At 44.7% G+C, this 18,502-nt stretch overlaps 1 protein-coding gene across 1 annotated transcript in view; it reads right to left on the bottom strand.

Annotated features, from left to right (window-relative positions):
- SPTBN1 (spectrin beta, non-erythrocytic 1) overlaps window positions 1–18,502 on the bottom strand; it is a 179,511-nt gene that overhangs the window by 153,063 nt on the left and 7,946 nt on the right. The gene's annotated exons all lie outside the window — the stretch shown is intronic.

Genomic DNA, 18,502 nt, shown 5'->3' with positions numbered 1-18,502 from the left:
CTCTCTGTAAAAAATCAATAATATATATACAGTGTATATATATCAATAATATATATACAGTATAAAAGAGCTACCAGGATGGCCTCTTACACAACACAAGATATTAAGGAATCAGTGCTTGCTTTCCTATTCTTCTTCTTAGCATTCCTTTTTGGTCTTTCCCAGCTTCTGTTTCCTTATTTTTAACTGACGTTAACATGCCCTATCTGACTCTCTGTGTTTGAAGAAAGGGAATATAGAAAATCAGGCAAAAATAAAACAATTCGAAAAAATGTAAAATACATAACAAAACACATAAAAATCACGGGCCGTCAGCAGCAGAGTGGAAGTAACGGGGGGCGAGGTCCTGACCCCTCACTCCCCAGGGGGAAGGCAGACAAGTGCTGGGCGGGGGTCACGCATCCATACAGAGAATTTAGCTACAACCCCCCCAAAAGCACTTAGCGGGCAGGTGTGACAAAGCGGGGAAATGACACCTGCAACAGGCACGCCAGCCTCTCCCGGGATGAACAGCAGACAATGACCACAGAGGAAAACCTCAGGTGACTCACAGGCCCTCTCCAGCCACTGGCTCGCGACGCTGGACCACTCGCATCCTTTGGATTCATGCCCTGACTCATTCACTTCCCCCCGCTCCCTGTGCCCGGGAACACTGGGCATTTCCTCTTGGTGGGGTCAAGGGAAAGCAACAGAAACTGTCCCCGGGGGAATGCCGATGTCCAGTGACATGCAAGAGAGGAGGCTCCGCACCGAGCCTGGAGGGTGCAGGCTGGACTGTCCACCTCCGGACGGCTGGAGCGTTTCTCTGGAGAGGGCAGATTCCAGAAAGAGGACCCCCCCCCCCCCCCAGCAGAGAAAGCATCGTTTAAGTCAGACCCCTCACATGTGTCAAACACAAGGCCCACGGGCCAAATCCGTCCCGCCAGGCCTTGCAATGTGGCCCGCACCGCGCTGTCATCACTGCACTCCGCTGTGTTTCCATCACAATGACAGTTTATGATTGTTCAGTAAACCATTCGGCCCGCGATTTAGGCTGGATTTTAGATTTTGGCCCCTTCTCTGATTGAGTTCGACACCCCTAGATGTCACTCAACAAACGTCATTGACCCCTTCCTTTTTTCTTTTTTTTCTTTTTTTTTCTTTTTTAATAAATCTTTATTGCTCAGATTATTACAATTGTTTCTCCTTTTCCCCCTCATAGCTCCCTATCACCTGGTTCCCGCCCCACCCTCTGCCCTTACTGCCCACCCCCACCCCCGCCCTTGTCCTCATAGGTTTACAATTTTAATCCAGTCTCTTGCTGCACCCCCACACCCCTTTCCCCCCTGATAATTATCAATCCACTCCCTTTCTTTGCCCCTGATTCTATCATATTCACCAGTTTATTCTGTTCCTCCGATTTTTAATTCACTTGATTTTTAGATTCACTTATTGATGTCTATATGTATTTGCTGACCATAATTTTTATCTTTTTTCTTCTTCCTCCTCTTCTTAAAGAATACCTTTCAGCCTTTCACATAATCCTGGTTTGGTGGCGGTGAACTCCGTTAGCTTTCTGTTATTATCTGTGAAGCTCTTTATCTGCCCTTCCATTCTGAAGGATAGCTTTGCTGGGTACAGTAATCGTGGTTGTGACCCCTTCCTCTTTTCCATGACCCGGCCCCTACTGGGGTTTTTATGAGATTATGTCGGAGTAGAAATGATCCCATTCTCTTACCTTCTCCCTGCCCAACCCCCTAGGAACACGGGGCCCAGGTAGCACTTGGTTTCACTGAAAATAGGTGTTTCTCCCCCACACTCTGGAAATGAACCAGGAGAGGCAAAACAACGGAAGCCCGTGTCTCTTCCACAGAAGGGGTTGCATTCCCGCTCTCTCTCCCGGTTTTACCCCAAATACCCATGCTTCCTCCAGGTCCATAAAGGTCACGCCTCTGCTCTGCAGGGGAAGAAAGCCTGATTCTCTCCCCCAGGCCCTGGGCTCCTCCAAGTTCACACTGTCCCGCCCTCCGTCCTCCCACACCTCCCAGGCCGGCGGCCGGCGTTCAACGGGGCCTTTCAGTGAGCGGTGACACCTAATCCATGGCGCCAGCTGCGGCAGGGCCACGGGGGCCGGGGGGCCATTGAGAAAAAGGCTGGGCACCGGCCGGTCCTGCTGGAGGAGCCCGGCTCCAAGCCCGTCCTTCCTGTGTCAGGCGTCTCAGATGTCCCCGGCTCCGTGCCCCGTTTGGTGAGCCTCCCACAGGCAGCCTGAACCGAGGCTGCCCAAGCCAGCCCTCTGCCACGGTGGGAACCTCCTCCACCAGCCCGGTCCGAACGGTAGAACCTTCGGCAGCTACCAAGCATCTGAAATGGGGCTACTGTGACCGAGGCACTGAACTGTTAGTTTTCGTGAACGTTAATTTATTTTTTTTAATTGAATAGGTCTTTATTGTTCAGATTATTACAATAGTTTCTCCTTCTCTCCCTGCCCCCCAGAGCTCCCCTCCACCCGGTTCCCACCCCACCCTCTGCCCTTACCTCCCCCACACTGTCCTCATCCATAGGTGTACGATTTTTGTCCAGTCTCTTCCTGCACCCCCCCACACTCCTTTCCCCCGGACAATTATCAGTCCACCCCCCTTTCTATGCCCCTGATTCTATTCTATTCACCAGTTTATTCTGTCGCTCAGATTTTTAATTCACTTGACTTTCGGGTTCACGCGATGATAGATATGTACTTGCTGTTCATAGTTTTTATCTTTGCCTTTTTCTTCTTCTTCCCCTTCTTAAAGAATACCTTTCAGCCTTTCATATAATCGTGAACTTTAATTTAAATGTAAGTAGCCACACAGGGTCACAGCTACCCTTACAGGCAGCCTAGAGGACAGCCATCGTTCTGACCGCAGACCACAGGGTAAGGTACAGCCCGGCGTTGCCCTGGAATCACCCTGGGGAGCTGTTTCCAAGTCCTGGTGCCCCTGTAATGCCCCCAGAGAATGAAATCACAATTATTCCCTCTCTCTCCCGGTTGTACCCCAAAATACTTTCATCCCAGGCATCCGCCTTTCCAGAAGCTCCTCAGGTGATGCTAACGAATTGCCAAGACGACGGAGAACCGCTGCCCTAAAATGTAAAAAGGTTCCACCATTGACAGCCAGTCCGCGTCCAACCAGATGCGTGCCAGCCCTCAGCCAGGTAAACAACCCACCGTGCCTGCCAGTCCTGTGAACGCCGGTGACAAACCGGTCTGGCTCCTGAAGAGCCGACGCGTGTTCCCAGGGAAGGGGCCACGAAGGGAAGCCACGAGGAGAAGGGGAGACCGGTCAGAAAGGAAGGGACAAGGAGGGGGAATGCTCATCCAAGGAACTACCTACCGGCCTCCAAAGCCTGGCTGGCATGAGTCTACCCACAAACATTTTATTGTCTGGAAAGCCACCCGTGAACAACAAAATACACTCCAAAATCCGGCACCCAGAACCAACAGCTCTGATTGGACTCCCCCTTGGCTAATCCACCCGCATATTCTCTGCGCCCGAGAGTACGCTCTCAGCACCGCGCATTCTTCTTCCAAGGATCACCTGCAACCTGTGCCTTGACGTTGGGTACATTAAGTTTTCTAAATGGCAGCCGTGACAACGCCAGGATTGGTCCCAAGCCCATTGGCTCTGGCTCCCTCTTACCCCGTAACCACAATCCCAGGCTTCGCTGGCGGCTATCAGTCATTTCACCCAGTGTATCATTAACCTGGTGGAACGTTTTCTCTGAGACGTGACTGAGCAGAGGGATCGCAGCCAGAGTGCACAAAATGCAGACAGAGACTCGGGGTTTCCACAGGCCCTACCTAACCTTCCCGTCATCATTCCCCAAAGGCATGCAGTGCCCTTCAGGACGAGTGCTGACAGAGTTCCAGGGCTGATGCAGAATATCCACCGGCATTTTCTAGGGCAGGACTACCGAAAGTCAACAACAGGAAGAAGAAGCTGTCATGGGAAGAGTGTCTGAAGGTCACACTCTTAATGACAATAAAAGCCGGTCCCTCTACGCTCACAAGTGAAATGCAAACTTAAGTTCCCTCTCTCCAGATTATTCCCAAAGTGATTCAGTCTCAAAACGGAGAACTCCCCACGCTTCAGTAAGTCACCTTAACCAGTAGACTCCCCTCCAAAGAGAAGGAGATGGCATATGCACCCCCATGCACAGCCAAGTTCTCCCAGAGCGAAGGTAATCCCCTCGGCAGTGGCAAACCAGACTAAGTTTCTTTTTGCCTTGCCTTTTTGCCGGTGGCTACTCAGTAAAAACGTACCAAATGTCCATTCCAAGTAAGGGTAAAAAACATGGGCTTTTAAAACTTAACACATAAACTGATGAACAAAAACAGACCAAGAGAAAGAGAAGCAGCTATCAGACTCTCAAACCTCAGAGGGAAAGTAGGAGAGGGTGGGGGTAAGGGGAAGAGATCAACCAAAGGACTTGTGTGCATGCGTATGGGCCTAGGCAATGGTCATGGATAACTGGGGGATGGGGGCATATGTAGGGAGGGGTTGGGATGGGAATGGGGGAATGAGGATAATTATGTGATACCATATTCAATAATAAATAATAATAATAATAATAATAATAATAATGCAACACAATACTTAATAATAGGAACTAGACCATACTTTTGCATACAAATCTGAAGGTGGGTTATATTGAATAAGGTAAAAAAAAAAAAAAAAAAAAAAAAGTCTCTTTAGACTGTACATGGTTACCAGATAAATACAGAATGCTAAGTTTAATTTCAGACAAGCAATGAACTTTTAGTATACACATGCCCCAAATATTGCATGAGATATGATTTTACTAAAGGAGATGTGCTGTTTACCTGAAATTCAAATTTAACTGGGCATTCTAGTTTCTTTGTTTTTCCAAAATCTGACAACCCTACCTATCACTATGTGGGAAAAGTGAACTGGAGAGAGGCAGAGAGATCTAGTTATGGCACTCCCCACCCACCCAGCCACCTAACCATTCCTGTATCTGTAGGTCCGCTATAAAAACTATGGTCTCCAGAGTGGATCCTGAGTAGCCACCACCTGACAATCAAGCGCCTCAATGCCCATCCTTCCCTGGACCACAGATGCTAATTCTAATACTAGGTGCCAGACACGTGCCTAGCTGACAAAGTAAAATCATCCTAATCCCCTAAGAAGTGAGTACGATCACCATGTTCCTTTTATAACATGGAGAAATTGAGACACGGAGATGAGGGGGTTTGATAAGACCAGGGTGACCATAGTCTGCCTCAGGGTGACCATGGTCTGCCTCAGACGGTGCCAGTTTTTGCTTTACTGTCCTGGTACAATTATTTAGAGTGTCCCCTTTCATTCCTACAAATTACCCACTTTGGATGACAAACTACTATGTAAGTTGAATATAGTCAATTACTGAAGACTCACGAGTACTAACCAGCAGAGTCAGGGTTCCATCAGGCGGTGTGGCTCCAGACACAAAGCCCAGCCACTGAAAAAATACTCCCTCCCAATGTCTACCTCCCACAGGAGAGGACTCCAAGGGAAGAGGGGGAGACCTTTTACCTTTTCTCTCTCAGGCCCTAGACCTCCTACATGGTTAGCAAACCCACGTGGGGCCGGGGCCAGGGGCGGATAAGGGCCATGTTTTTCAGGACTGTCCTTCATCCCCTTTGAGCTCACGGGTAACACACAGCTCAGAGGACCTGCGATGTGAGCAGAGAGAACTCCTCCGTCAGCCTATATCCACACGCCTGAGTCTGAGAATTTTTAAACGCATTCTACTTATCCAAATAATATTTAACCAGATCCTTTTCTATTTTGGAATGACCTTCACCTGCCTTCAGCCTGGCCCAGGCAGCCGGGGCACAGTTGTTTGCTATTTTTATTAAGACAAAGGTGGACATGTGGTATGTGCTGGGTTTTAGTTCCGTACTTCTTTCTCTCATCAAAAAAAAAAAAAAGTTTTTTTTTGTTTTTAATCTTTGGTAAAACACCATCCATTTCCCCATTAAATACTAATGCTAGTTGGACAGCATGAAAACAGCTAACAAGAGCATTCACTTGTAGGCTCACTTTTTAAAAAAAATATATATTTATTGATTTTTTTACAGAGAGGAAAGGAGAGGGATAGAGAGTTAGAAACATCGACCAGCTGCCTCCTGCACACCCTCCACTGGGGACGTGCCCGCAACCAAGGCACATGCCCTTGACCAGAATCGAACCTGGGACTCCCCAGCCTGCAGGCCGACGCTCTATCCACTGAGCCAAACCGGTTTCGGCAAGGTTCACTTCTTATACATCATGCTTCAATGCATCACAGTGGTTCCGATAAGCAGAGGTGAGATGCCCCTGGAACGCCCAGCACTTTGGAAACGGTCACGAGGGGGCTGGCTGTTCTCATCTCTCTGCAAAAGGCTCAGAATGACGCCTTCTGACTGAACATGGCGATTTCAGCTCTGAAGTCTGTGAGGCTGGGACCGCCCAGCCTCTCTGAGCTTGTCCCTCCTCTACGCAATGGTTTGTGCTAAGATATACCCCCGCCTCCAGCTCTAAAATTTCTAATTCTATGTTTCCTCTACAATCTGTCTGACCAGAAGCTGCAGCCTACAATATGAAAACAGTGCTCCATCACAAACCTCCTGAAGTTGACTACAGCTCAGGGCCCTATTGCAATGACACTGGGGACAGGGGAGGAATGGGGGGTTAATCGGTAGATGTAACAATGTTTCCTGCCCCCAAACAGCAACTGCCCTTCTCACCTTTTTCCACTCACAAAGGAAAAAAAAACACACAAAAAAACACACACCATAAACTCCAGTCTGGGGGGTTAGTCATTATGAGGTTTTACTCCTGCCATTATGAAACAGGAGGAGATCCTTCTTCCCTAGAGCTTTATTACATGGAGTTTAAAGCCACCCGTAAGTGAAAACGTACATAAGATTTGACACCTACGCAGGCACCCTAACAACAAACACTGTGTTTAAAAATCCAAAACCTTCTGGTAAAGAAATAACTAATACCTCCTGACGACAGTTGTCTCTCTGATTCTTATCAGAGCCCTCATTTCAGTAGTGTCAAAACTTCCAGAAAATTTGTAATGGAAAGTCAGAGAGAACCAAAAAAAAAAAATAAATAAAAAAAATGTTGAGGCCAATAAAAAAGTTATGTGTGTTTGGGCCATCTGTTCAATGTAAATCCCTTCTAGCCACTGAGATGTGTGATCATGGCTTGTTTCCTCTCTTCAATGGTAAATTTAGGACACAAAAGCAATTCAATGTAGAAAAATCTTATGGACTCAACACAGTTAACGAATAACGACTAAATTAAAAAAAAAATACTGCCTGCAATTTGATACATACAGGTAGAAACCAAACTCTCCAAATAATCAACTTTCCTAACAAATAATAAAAACTAAGTTTCTCATCCAAGTATGTATGTACTAGTTAAAATGCAATTCTAATGTTTTTGCTTTGTATAAGAACAGACTAGATTAGTGTGTCCCAACGCATATTCTATGAAACTCCAAGCCTAAGAGAGGCTGTGGAGGAAAAAAAAAAAAAAAGAATAAAAGAATTCCAAGATCAGGTAAGTTTGGGAAATATCACACATTATTCTCTCTCCTCGAATGCCAATGACGCTTATAAAGGCTCTGAGAAATCCTTCCCTAAAGAAAAAAAAAGGCTTTGAGACAAAAACAAAAACCACAGTCTCACCACTCTCCCCCCCGAAAATGAACATTTGGAAAATTTCCTCCTTATCTCTTTTCCTTTGTATGTTTTTCTACGTGAGATCACACCACTTATATAACCTCATGCTCTCCTTTTTTCCTGTTAAATGGAAAACATTGCTGTTAGGTTATGAAAAGTTTTCAATAATAATAGTAATAATAATAATAGTTTATCAATATAGGAGTCACTAATAGTTTTGTTAGGCATTAATCACTGTGCTTATATTAATGTATTTAATCCTCACAATAACCTCGGGTCTGTACTATGACTGCCCCCATCTTACAGATGAGGAAACTAAGACAGGGAAGGGTTCATGACTTGCTCAAGGTCATAAAGTGAGTCCACGGTGGAACTGGGATTCAAATCCAGGGAGCCCATCAGTCAGCAGTCTGAGCCACTGCCTTGTACTGACTGACTCTCTAATATGCCTTCCTCGAACTCACCAATGAGGGCATTTCGGTTATTCCCTATTTTTTTTTTTTCTATTACAATAATGCCACCGTACACATCTTCTGGGCATCTGAAGCACACTGTGTTATCTAAGCCCATTCAGACGGCAAAGATCTGACCATCCTGAGAAGTTGGGAGTATTTTTGGCTCGCTGACAACAGCTGTGGAAACATCTAAGATGGCTAGCATTTCATGACCCAGCACGCTCCTCCACCTACCCCTGGTATGAGCTCCCATCTGGCCCTCACCTGTCCCATCCACTGCCATCTGCAGCGGATTTTTGTCATGTTTCCATCTGCCTTCTCGCTGCACACACAGCCAAATAAAACCCCGGGTCTCTCCTGTGCACCTCTCAACACATTTAAGCAAATTCCATCAAGTTTTATGTTTGGAATACTTTTATTTTTCTTTTGTATATATTTGTTAAAAATGTTTTCATTGATTTGTTTTGAGAAAGAGAAGAAGGGAGAGGAAGGGAGAAACAGAAACAGAGAGAGAGAGAGAGAGAGAGAGAGAGAGAGAGAGAGAGAGAGAGAGAGAACCATCTATCAGCTGCCATCTGTACACGCCCCACCCTCAACCCAGCATGTGCCCTGATGGACTCAAACCAGCGACCTCTTGGTGCAATGGGATGCACTCAACCCACTGAGCCACACGGGCCAGGCTATGACGGGAATGTTGTAAATACCACGCTTCTATGTCCCTCGTCTCGTGAGCTTGTGCCAATACAAGATATACCAAGAGAGATAACACCCACCCTGCATGTGTAACATTAAGATGAATTATTTTTCTAATCCAGACAATACTCCAGAAAAGAGATATTCAGATATTTTACTGTTTGCCTGCTTGTTTTCGTGTTCAAACATCAATAATTCCTATCGAAAAGACGATCAGACATATAAAACATAGGACTTTTTTTTTTTTTTAACCTTCAAGGTCCCAACTTTTTTTTTTTTTAAATATACTTTATTGATTTTTTTACAGAGGAAGGGAGAGAGATAGAGAGCTAGAAACGTCGATGAGAGAGAAACATCGACCCGCTGCCTCCTGCACAACCCCTATCGGGGTTGTGCCCGCAACCAACGTACATGCCCTTGACCGGAATCGAACCTGGGACCTTTCAGTCCGCAGACCGACGCTCTACCACTGAGCCAAACCGGTTTCGGCTGGGCCCCAACTTTTATTCAGACCACAAAACTGCCTATGGTGTGGATGGACTAGGTACAGCAGGGGAACCTCTTCGCTAAGCCTGGAATAGCGCATTCCTGAGGAGCCCAGGTGAAACCCCGCCAACAGGAAGGTGCCCAGAAGTATTCCCCTACCTACAGTCACAAGTTGTTTTTTTTTTTAAGACCGCGGAAACGACGAGAGAAACAAATTCAAATAAACCTTTGCTACATGCAGGAGGAAAGCGACCCTCTGTATTTCTCGGTAATACGCTGGAAGGAGCGGCGGCTGCTTGACATGACAAATCTCGAGCTATTTGGTGAGAGAATGGCTATTTTAAGGCTGCACTAGGGCTCGTCACACCGCTCACTCCCAATCTGCTGGCAGTTCTCCAGCACATTCCAGCTCCTCACGCACCCAGCCTCGCTGCAGTCACATCCCCCTTATCGCGAAAGACACACTGAGCAAGATGTTGCCACATGACACAAACGTCCTGCCACGGACTCCCACCACCAGGTCGCTGCGCACAATGCCTGGTTTTTAAAAAGAGTCCAACCAACATCTGTGTGGATGATGCAGCTTCGTCCGCATGATCCACATGGCTCCCCCAAACCAGTATCAGAATACGGCTCCAACGGGGAGAGAAACACGGCCTCACTGCCTAGTACTCAGCCACCAATGAGGGATAACTGACAAGGAGACGAAAAGGCAAGATCAAATATTAAAACAAAAAAAAACAACAACAAAAAAAGAAGGAACAGCTGAAGCCGGTTTGGCTCAGTGGATAGAGCGTCGGTCTGCGGACTGAGGGGTCCCAGGTTTGATTCCGGTCAGGGGCATGTACATTGGTTGCAGGCACATCCCCAGTGAGGGGTGTGCAGGAGGCAGCTGGTCGATGATTCTCTCTCATCGACGTTTCTGACTCTCTATCTCTCTCCCTTCCTCTCTGTGGAATATCAATAAAACTATATTTTTAAAAATTTATTTAAAAAAAAAATGGGACACCTTGACTAAAGAGCCAAACCCTAGTCATGCCCCCACGGCCTACACGTAAAGCAGATGATTAAGCAGGGCACGTCTTAAAGGATAATCTTCGTAGGTAAAGGATCTCATTACCTCTGTGAAAAGAACGATTTAACATAGCAATGCATCCTCCGCAAAGCCAATACTCTCTCTCATGGTTAATATCTGGCGCACACACACACACACACACACAAATACCTCTTTAAAAACAAACGGGAATGGTTAACCACATGCTGCTACATTCCATTCCTGCTAAAAAAAAAAAAATATTTAATTAGCACATTCGATCCTCATGCTCTGCACAGCTGCCCGGCATTCCAGCGAATTCCAGCGATAGGCGAGCTATGCGTCCACCCTTTACATTAAATACCAACTTCAAAAGTTGAGAGAAGACTAAGAGCAGTCCTCAAGTAGGACCCACTAAAGATATACCGTATTTTTCGGACCATAAGACGCACTTTTTTCCCCCCAGAAGTGGGGGGGAAAAGTCCCTGCGTCTTATGGTCCAAATATAGCCTACACATATACTTTTAAAAAAAGTTTTTTTACTTGCCCGGCTCTGTGTGGTCTCTGTGTGCTTGCCCGGCTCTAAAATGGTTCTAAATGCTGCTGTTTACTTTACAGGGTTGATTATATGTGTTTATGACTGTGATGTTGGGTTTTAATGCACATAAAATATTTTAGGACACTATTTGTTTCAGAATCTTTTTTTCTTCATTTCCCTTCTCTAAAAACTGGTGCGTCTTATGGTCCGGAGCGTCTTATGGTCCGAAAAATACGGTAATTTAGTTCATGGGAATCAGCTTTCTGTAACAAGGGTGTAGTCCGTCGGAAATACACGGTATATAAATAAGAATAAAATATTCAAGCAAACACACACTCACAAAATAATCCTGCAGAGCCGGAGATGTATACGTAGCACATTCCACTGGCAGACAAGAGTAGTCTTCCTCAATGACAGGACAATGAATTACCCCGCTCTCTAATTAAAATATCACCCTTTATGAATCAGGAGGGGTTTTTTTGTTTTTTGGGTTTTTTTTAAGAACTAAGATGAAAGCTGATGTTGATGTCAGGGACACAAACTTCAAAAGCAGAATAAGCCTTTCAGAGTGACAAACCATCCTGAGCACCAGGAAAATTAAGAAAGTCCTCTAGCAGTGAATGCTGATGTAGAGGCAAGCAAACCAAACCAAACCAAACTCACCTACCTTTAAGACAAAGGCTGGAACACGAGGTGTGTGCACTGGTTTCTCTCCTGCTCAAATGGCACCCAAGCCTGCGCTCCAGGGCCGTGGCGCGCCCGCCGCTCCGCCCCAGGAGATAAGCTGGGTGTCTAAGGACAGCTGGCAGCACAGAGCTGTCAGCCTCCCTGTGAGAAGGACCAGGCCCCTCTCAGGAGTCACCGGACAGATACCTCTGACCAGTGCTCATCTCCTAAAATAGCGACAGGTGTGCTCACCCAGCCGGAGGTCCGGATAAGGCCTCCTTCCAGGCCACTTCTCTCCCCTAACCTGGGGCCCTGTCCCAGCAGCTGCCTGGAGGTCAAGTTAAGATCCCTGCTCCAGGCTTCAGACAGCCCAGGCACATGAACCATCAAGAATTCCCTCAAATGCTTTAAACTAGGGGTGTCGAACTCAATCAGAGAAGGGGCCAAAATCTAAAATCCAGCCTAAATCGCGGGCCGAATGGTTTACTGAACAGTCATAAACTGTCATTGTGATGGAAACGCAGCGGAGTGCAGTGATGACAGCGCGGTGCGGGCCACATTGCAAGGCCTGGCGGGACGGATTTGGCCCGCGGGCCTTGTGTTTGACACATGTGCTTTAAACAATAGAGAATTTAAATTAAAAACAAACAAAAAACAGTAAGAAGAATTTCCCTTGATGCCCAGCTGGTGTGGCTCAGTTAGTTGCGCATCGACCGATGAACCAGGAGACGGAGGTTCAATTCCCCGTCACAGCACGTGAAGAAGCAACCAAGGAATGCATAAATTCGTGGAACAAAATGATCAAAGTTTCTCTCTCTTTCTCTCTCTCCCTCTCTTTCTTACCGATAAAAAAGAAACATTTTTTTTTTTTTTAAAGAAGAGCATTTCCCTTGGTGGATTTGATTCCCGTGGCTGTGAGTTTCTGAAGAGCCTTATTTGGAGAGAGGAAGTCTACTGGTGTGGCTGAAGCTCTATCACCCAACCTTGCTCCGTCCATCCATCACCCGGCCCAGCTCAGATCTCCCCTCTGAACTGTGAGAGGACCTACCTCTGGTCATCAGTATTTAAGCCTGGAAAGAATGTCATTTGCCACTTTTTAAAAATACATATATTTTATTGATTTTTCACAAAGAGGACGGGAGAGGGACAGAGAGTTAGAAACATTGATGAGAGAGAAACATCAATCAGCTGCCTCCTGCACACCCCCTACTGAGGATGTGCCCACAACCAAGGTACATGCCCTTGACCGGAATTGAACCTGCGACCTTTCAGTCCGCAGACCGACGCTCTATCCACTGAGCCAAACCTGTTTTGTTCAGGGCCCACCACCCCAAACAAGACGTATCACAACCACAATGTACCTCCTCCTAAAGCCTGCTGAAAGGTTTTCTTTCTCTTCCAGCAGAAGAGTATTTCTCCTCTCGTCCCACTCCCGCTTTCCCTCAACACATGAGGGAAGAAACCACACCTTCCGTAGGAGGAGACCAAATACTAGAATTAAGGCATCAAAGAAATGCCAGAGAGTAGCCCCCATCCATCCGATGTCCCAGGGCTTAAGGAAATGGCTTGCATAATCAAATATGTAGATTGCTTTTTCTCCTAGGCACAGACCGAAGATAGAACTGCAAAGACTTCAGCGAACATAAAGCTGAGCTCTGGCGTATGCTTTCAATCGTTTTAACCAAACCCGGCCCACGAAAATGTATCACATTTAAAACCAAGATTATAACAACCACGTCCATTCTATTTTCGACATGTTATGGGGTAGCTGTTTCAAAGACTCTAAAATCCAAAGACAGAAGTAAAATCAGATGTTGTCTGGAGCATACAGAGATGTCTCTCCAGAGAATTAAGGCAACTCTGGTGGGAATTCATTTCCAAAGAAAACAGAAAGTACACATCATCTAATGAGAACTTAATTTTGGTATTTTTCCACTGGAAAGGTTTTTGGTGTGTGTGTGCTCTTTTTCCCCAAAGAAGAGAAGTATCTATAATAAGCAAATTTTGGATTCTTCACTATTTTTCCTTAATATACTTCCACCACTAAAAATAACTAGAGCAACAGAGAGTATTTATCCCATAGCTTTAAATATGATCGGTAATGAGATTTTTACAACGTGGCCATGCTACATGGATAAACTAGAAAAGTGATAAGCATCAAGTGGTTCCTTCCGCTGTCAAAACTTCACATCTTCAGCTCAACATGTGAAAACTGACCATTAGTTGTGAGATGCACATAGGTGCCAAGGGAAACAATTCAAAGGATATATACCACAATGTTAACTGCAAGTGTATAGGGTCACTGAATTCACCTGGTGATTTTAATCTTCTTCTTTGTATTCATTTTATTTCCCATATGATCTATTATACCTATTTATTATTTGGGTGGTAAAAAAGAAAGTATTGCCAGGCCAGTGTGGCTCGGTGGTTGAGCATTTGAGTTATGAACCAGGAGGTCATGGTTCCATTTCTGGTCAGGGCACATGGCCAGGTTGTGGACTCCATCCTCAGTAGGGACGGGAAGGAGGCAGCCAATCAATGATTCTCTCTCATCATTGATGTTTCTACTTCTCTCTCAATCCCCCTTCCTCTCTGAATTCAATAAAAATATTTTTTTTTAAAAAAAGCAAATATTACTTGAAAAAATGTAAAATTTTCTTATAATGTATGTTAATGTATGCTAACTTTATGTAAGTATCTATTCTTCAGAAACCTTTCGGAGTAGAACTATATACACTCTGTATATATTAGCAGATGATTACAAAATCAGGGAGTCTAAAAGGGAGAAGCAGATATTTTAACTTTTAAGACTACTGTTCTCTCACACACACACACACACACACACACAAAAGCACTCTTATGGTCCAAGTTAAAAAAGATAACGTTAAATGTTTAACCACACAACAAAATACTAGTAAGCAAGCATTGTTTTAGAGGAGATTCTGGTTTTTTCCCCTCCCCCATAAATAAATGAAATAAAAGCACCTTACCCCCTAGGCCCTAACCAGGGATAAGAACATGAAGTTTCCCACCCCGAAGACTCTGCGCAGCCCCGGTGAGGTGAGGCGTGGCCTTGAGGCAAACACAGAAGGACAAAAACCACCCCTGAAACAGCCCCGCACGAGGGTGGGAAATGGGAACCCCTCCCAAAACTCAGGGCAGGAGCCACAGGGCTGAGCTCGGGGAGGATGTTTTTGAGCGGCTCCCCTGGGGCCCAGCTCCAACATCTTTCCCACACTCCATGAAGGACCATTTCCGGCGGGGCCCTGAGGAAACGCACGCCGAAATGAGAAATGGAAAAACCCTTTTAACGCTTCAGGGTGCTTTACACCTTCCGTGTGAATACTGCTTTTCGGAAAGTTATGGCAGGAAAAAAAAAAAAAAAAAAAACTTGAACAGCAGAAGGTGTCCATAGTTGATTAACCATTTTTACCTCATTAAATTAGCCAGCTAAAAGAAGGTTGCTGTTCAGCATTTCCAAAAATTTGGAAAATATGGAGAGGTTCAATTAGAACCTTCCCACAATTCCATCACCCAGCAAAAAAAAACAAACAAACAAAAAAAAAACCTCTGTTAAGCTAGTGAACTTGCCAAGCACAGATTGGATATACTATGTACTTTTAAAGAAAAATTTCAATTATAGTTAAATGTCACTAGAGGCCCGGTGCACGAAATTCGTGCATTCAGGGAGAGGTCCCTCAGGCTGGCCTGCACACTCTCACAGTCTGGGAGCCCTCGGTGATGTCTGACTGCCAAGGAGGCAGGAGAGGCTCCCACCACAGTTGTTGTACTTGCCTGCGGTAAGCCCAGCTTCTGGCTGAGCAGAGGTCCCCTGTGGGAGCACACTGACTACTGGGGAAAAGCTCCTGCATTGAATGTCTGCCCCCGGTGGTCAGTGTGTGTCATAGCAACCAGTCGTTCTGCCTTTCGGTCGATCTGCACGTTAGTCTTTTATTATATAGGATTCCAAACTTCACCCTACTTCATCTGTTGAGTAAAAACCTATAATTATGTTCTGGTACAGATTTTACTGCCCACCTCATGGCTTCAAGTTTGTTAAAGATCAGAATGAGCAGGGAACTCTAGATTCCAAAGCAGAGATGCCAGATTGTTCTGAGAAGCATTCAGGTGTTTACTCTCAAGAGTTTACTAAGAATGGAATTATGACACCCATGCACAAGGATCAATTTTAAAGCAATTTTATGACTGTCACATTTTACTTTCATATCTCAAAGCACACTTAATCCTGAAGCCCTCGTCAATCCACCATGTGAAGTTCCTGGCAGAAAGCACACAATATCCATGGAAATAAATCAGTTCATTTTTATAAGCCACATTTTATAAAGTGCCAATACCCTTGGGATGTGAATTATAAAAACATCTTCTCCCAAATATTTCCTCCACAGTGAAGGATATGATTCATTCCTGAGATTCACCTTTAAAATATTATCTCTAGCCAAAACCAGTTTGGCTCAGTGGTAGAGCGTCAGTCTGCGGACTGAAAGGTCCCAGATTTGATTCCAGTCAAGGGCATGTACATTGGTTGTGGGCACATCCCTGGTAGGGGGTGTGCAAGAGGCAGCTGGTCAATGTTTCTCTCTCATCAACGTTTCTAGCTCTCTAACCCTCTCTCCTCCTCTCTGTAAAAAAATCAATAAAATATATTTAAAAATATATTATCTCTATACTATCCCCACTTGAAGAGCCTTAAAATTGCCCTTTCTTTATACTGGAAATTAATCTATTTCACACACACCCCTATCTCACCAATGTGATAGAGATAGATACGACAGAATAGATATGCATCATGTTTACATAAATATATATAACATTAGCTAAGAATTTCCTTTCACATAAAAAAGCAAAAATATCATGAAAATTCCTTCTATCCATTCTAAACCTACAATATTCCCAAATGCTGAAAAACCATTGACTAGAAGTAATCTAAATCTGGAGTCATTTTTTCACTTGAAATTTTATCTACACTTCCAACCAATTCTAATGATGGTTTAAACGGTTACAAAATTAGCTGCAGCAGCAGTCCTCGGCTCCTATAAGTGAGAGCAAGCATGTCACAGAATTCCACTGTTCTCTCCACACAAGTGTGCGGGTTGGAAATACGTACTCAAGTCCTGGGCTTCCCCCTCTTTAAGCTGGCCCCAGGTGAGTGTAGAGAGTCCAGTTAGCATTCCATTACATCTGAAGGCTCTACTTCTCTCTCCCCACCCACACCCTTAAGATGCTGACTTACTCATTTTCCCACTGCTTTTAGGTCAATAGAGGGCAGATATGACAACCATTTGGGATTTTAAACTGTTCCTTAACGATGATCTACAATTTGCCAGATTTTCTTTTTAAAAATTAAAATAAACTGTTGATTGCTTTTTTTTATTATTATAAAAAATTAGAGGTTCAGTGCACAAATTTGTGCACTGGTGTGGTCTGGCCAGCCCGGCCCCAATTAGGGCATTTTGGGGCCGGGACTGTTGAGAGGAGGAGATGGTGGGAGGTTGGTCGGCCAGCCTGCTCCAATCAGGGCCCAATCAAGACCAGGATGGCTGGAGGGAGGGGCCATGGGCGATTGGCCAGCCAGTCCCATTCCCAAATGGGATGGGGAGGCCCATCAGGGGCCAGCAGCCTGGGTGAGGGGCCATGGGTGGTTGGCTGGCTGGCTCTGCCCCAATTGGGGGTGGGGGGGTGCTAATCAGGGGAGGGGCCAGTCTGGGGGAGGGGCTGTGGGACATTGGTCGGCCTGCGGGCCCCACCATGGATCAGGCCAGTTCACTGGCTGAGGTGGGTGTCACTGCCAACTGATTGTTCTGGTTGCTATGGGTCACTGGCTTTTTATATATATAGATAGTCCTCATGGAAGTCTATGATATTCTTTACTATCCTCTTATCTGTGTGTGTAATATTTCAAAACTTAAAATGAGAAACATTAGGTCATTGGAATTTCCTTTCACACAAGAGAGGAAATTACTCATCAACCCACCATTCAAAGCAAACCATTAACATTTTAATGTATTTCTGTCCAGTCTTTATTTAATACAACAAAACTGGAGTTACGTGGCATTATACAGCTTTGTATACAGATTATTTCCACTGACATCATATCGTTAGTATTTTCCCATTTCAGCATTATTCTTCCAAACCATTATTTTAAGCACTGCACTGAATTCCATCCTGCACCTGTGTCATAGTTTATTTGATGATGCCCCCATTTGCTTTTCCACCAGTATTATTGCTAAGAAAATCCTGGTTTAAAACCCTGTCCTTGTTTTTAATTCTCCCTTTAGGTTATACAGCTACAAGTGAGATTTCAGTCCAAAAGGTATAAACATGCCAGGTTTCTGTTATGTATATATTCTATTTTCAAAATGAGTTTGTATTAATCCAAATATTCTCCCAACAGGTGCTGCAGAGCTGCTATCTCACAGCATCCCAGAGAATATTACCGCCCTAAATTTAAGTGGAAAAACAATAATCTAATCAATTTGTGTTTCACATTACTGGTGAGTTGGAACAATTTCATATACTTATTAGTTTCCTTGAGTTGTTCCTTTATAAACTACCTGTGATTGATTTCTTCTTTTATAAACTATGTGTTCCTAGTCTTTTCCCCACATACTAGGAATGTTACTGTTTTCTTGTTTGTTAAAAATAAACATTATTCAGGTTTGCTTTTCGTATTGCTGTATTTTGACAAGACACCTAGGAGCAAGTTTAATACAGACAGAATGTAGCATTGTATGTATTTGATGGATGTGTATGTATTTCCTTACTGGAATGTCTCTTTTTCTGAATAACCCAACTGTTTATTTGAAAGAAAGCATAAAATGAGACAAAGCAAAAATTCCACATTGAATGGTAATTAAAATCTACCGTGATTGGCACTGGATTATTTCACTTAACTTTAATAAAATCCTTTCTTT

This window comes from Pipistrellus kuhlii, unplaced genomic scaffold, assembly GCF_014108245.1.
Source record: "Pipistrellus kuhlii isolate mPipKuh1 unplaced genomic scaffold, mPipKuh1.p scaffold_m20_p_13, whole genome shotgun sequence".
Taxonomy (NCBI): Eukaryota; Metazoa; Chordata; class Mammalia; order Chiroptera; family Vespertilionidae; genus Pipistrellus; species Pipistrellus kuhlii.
The sequence above is the reverse complement of the archived record's forward strand: the minus strand, read 5'-3'. Positions and strand labels throughout refer to the sequence as shown.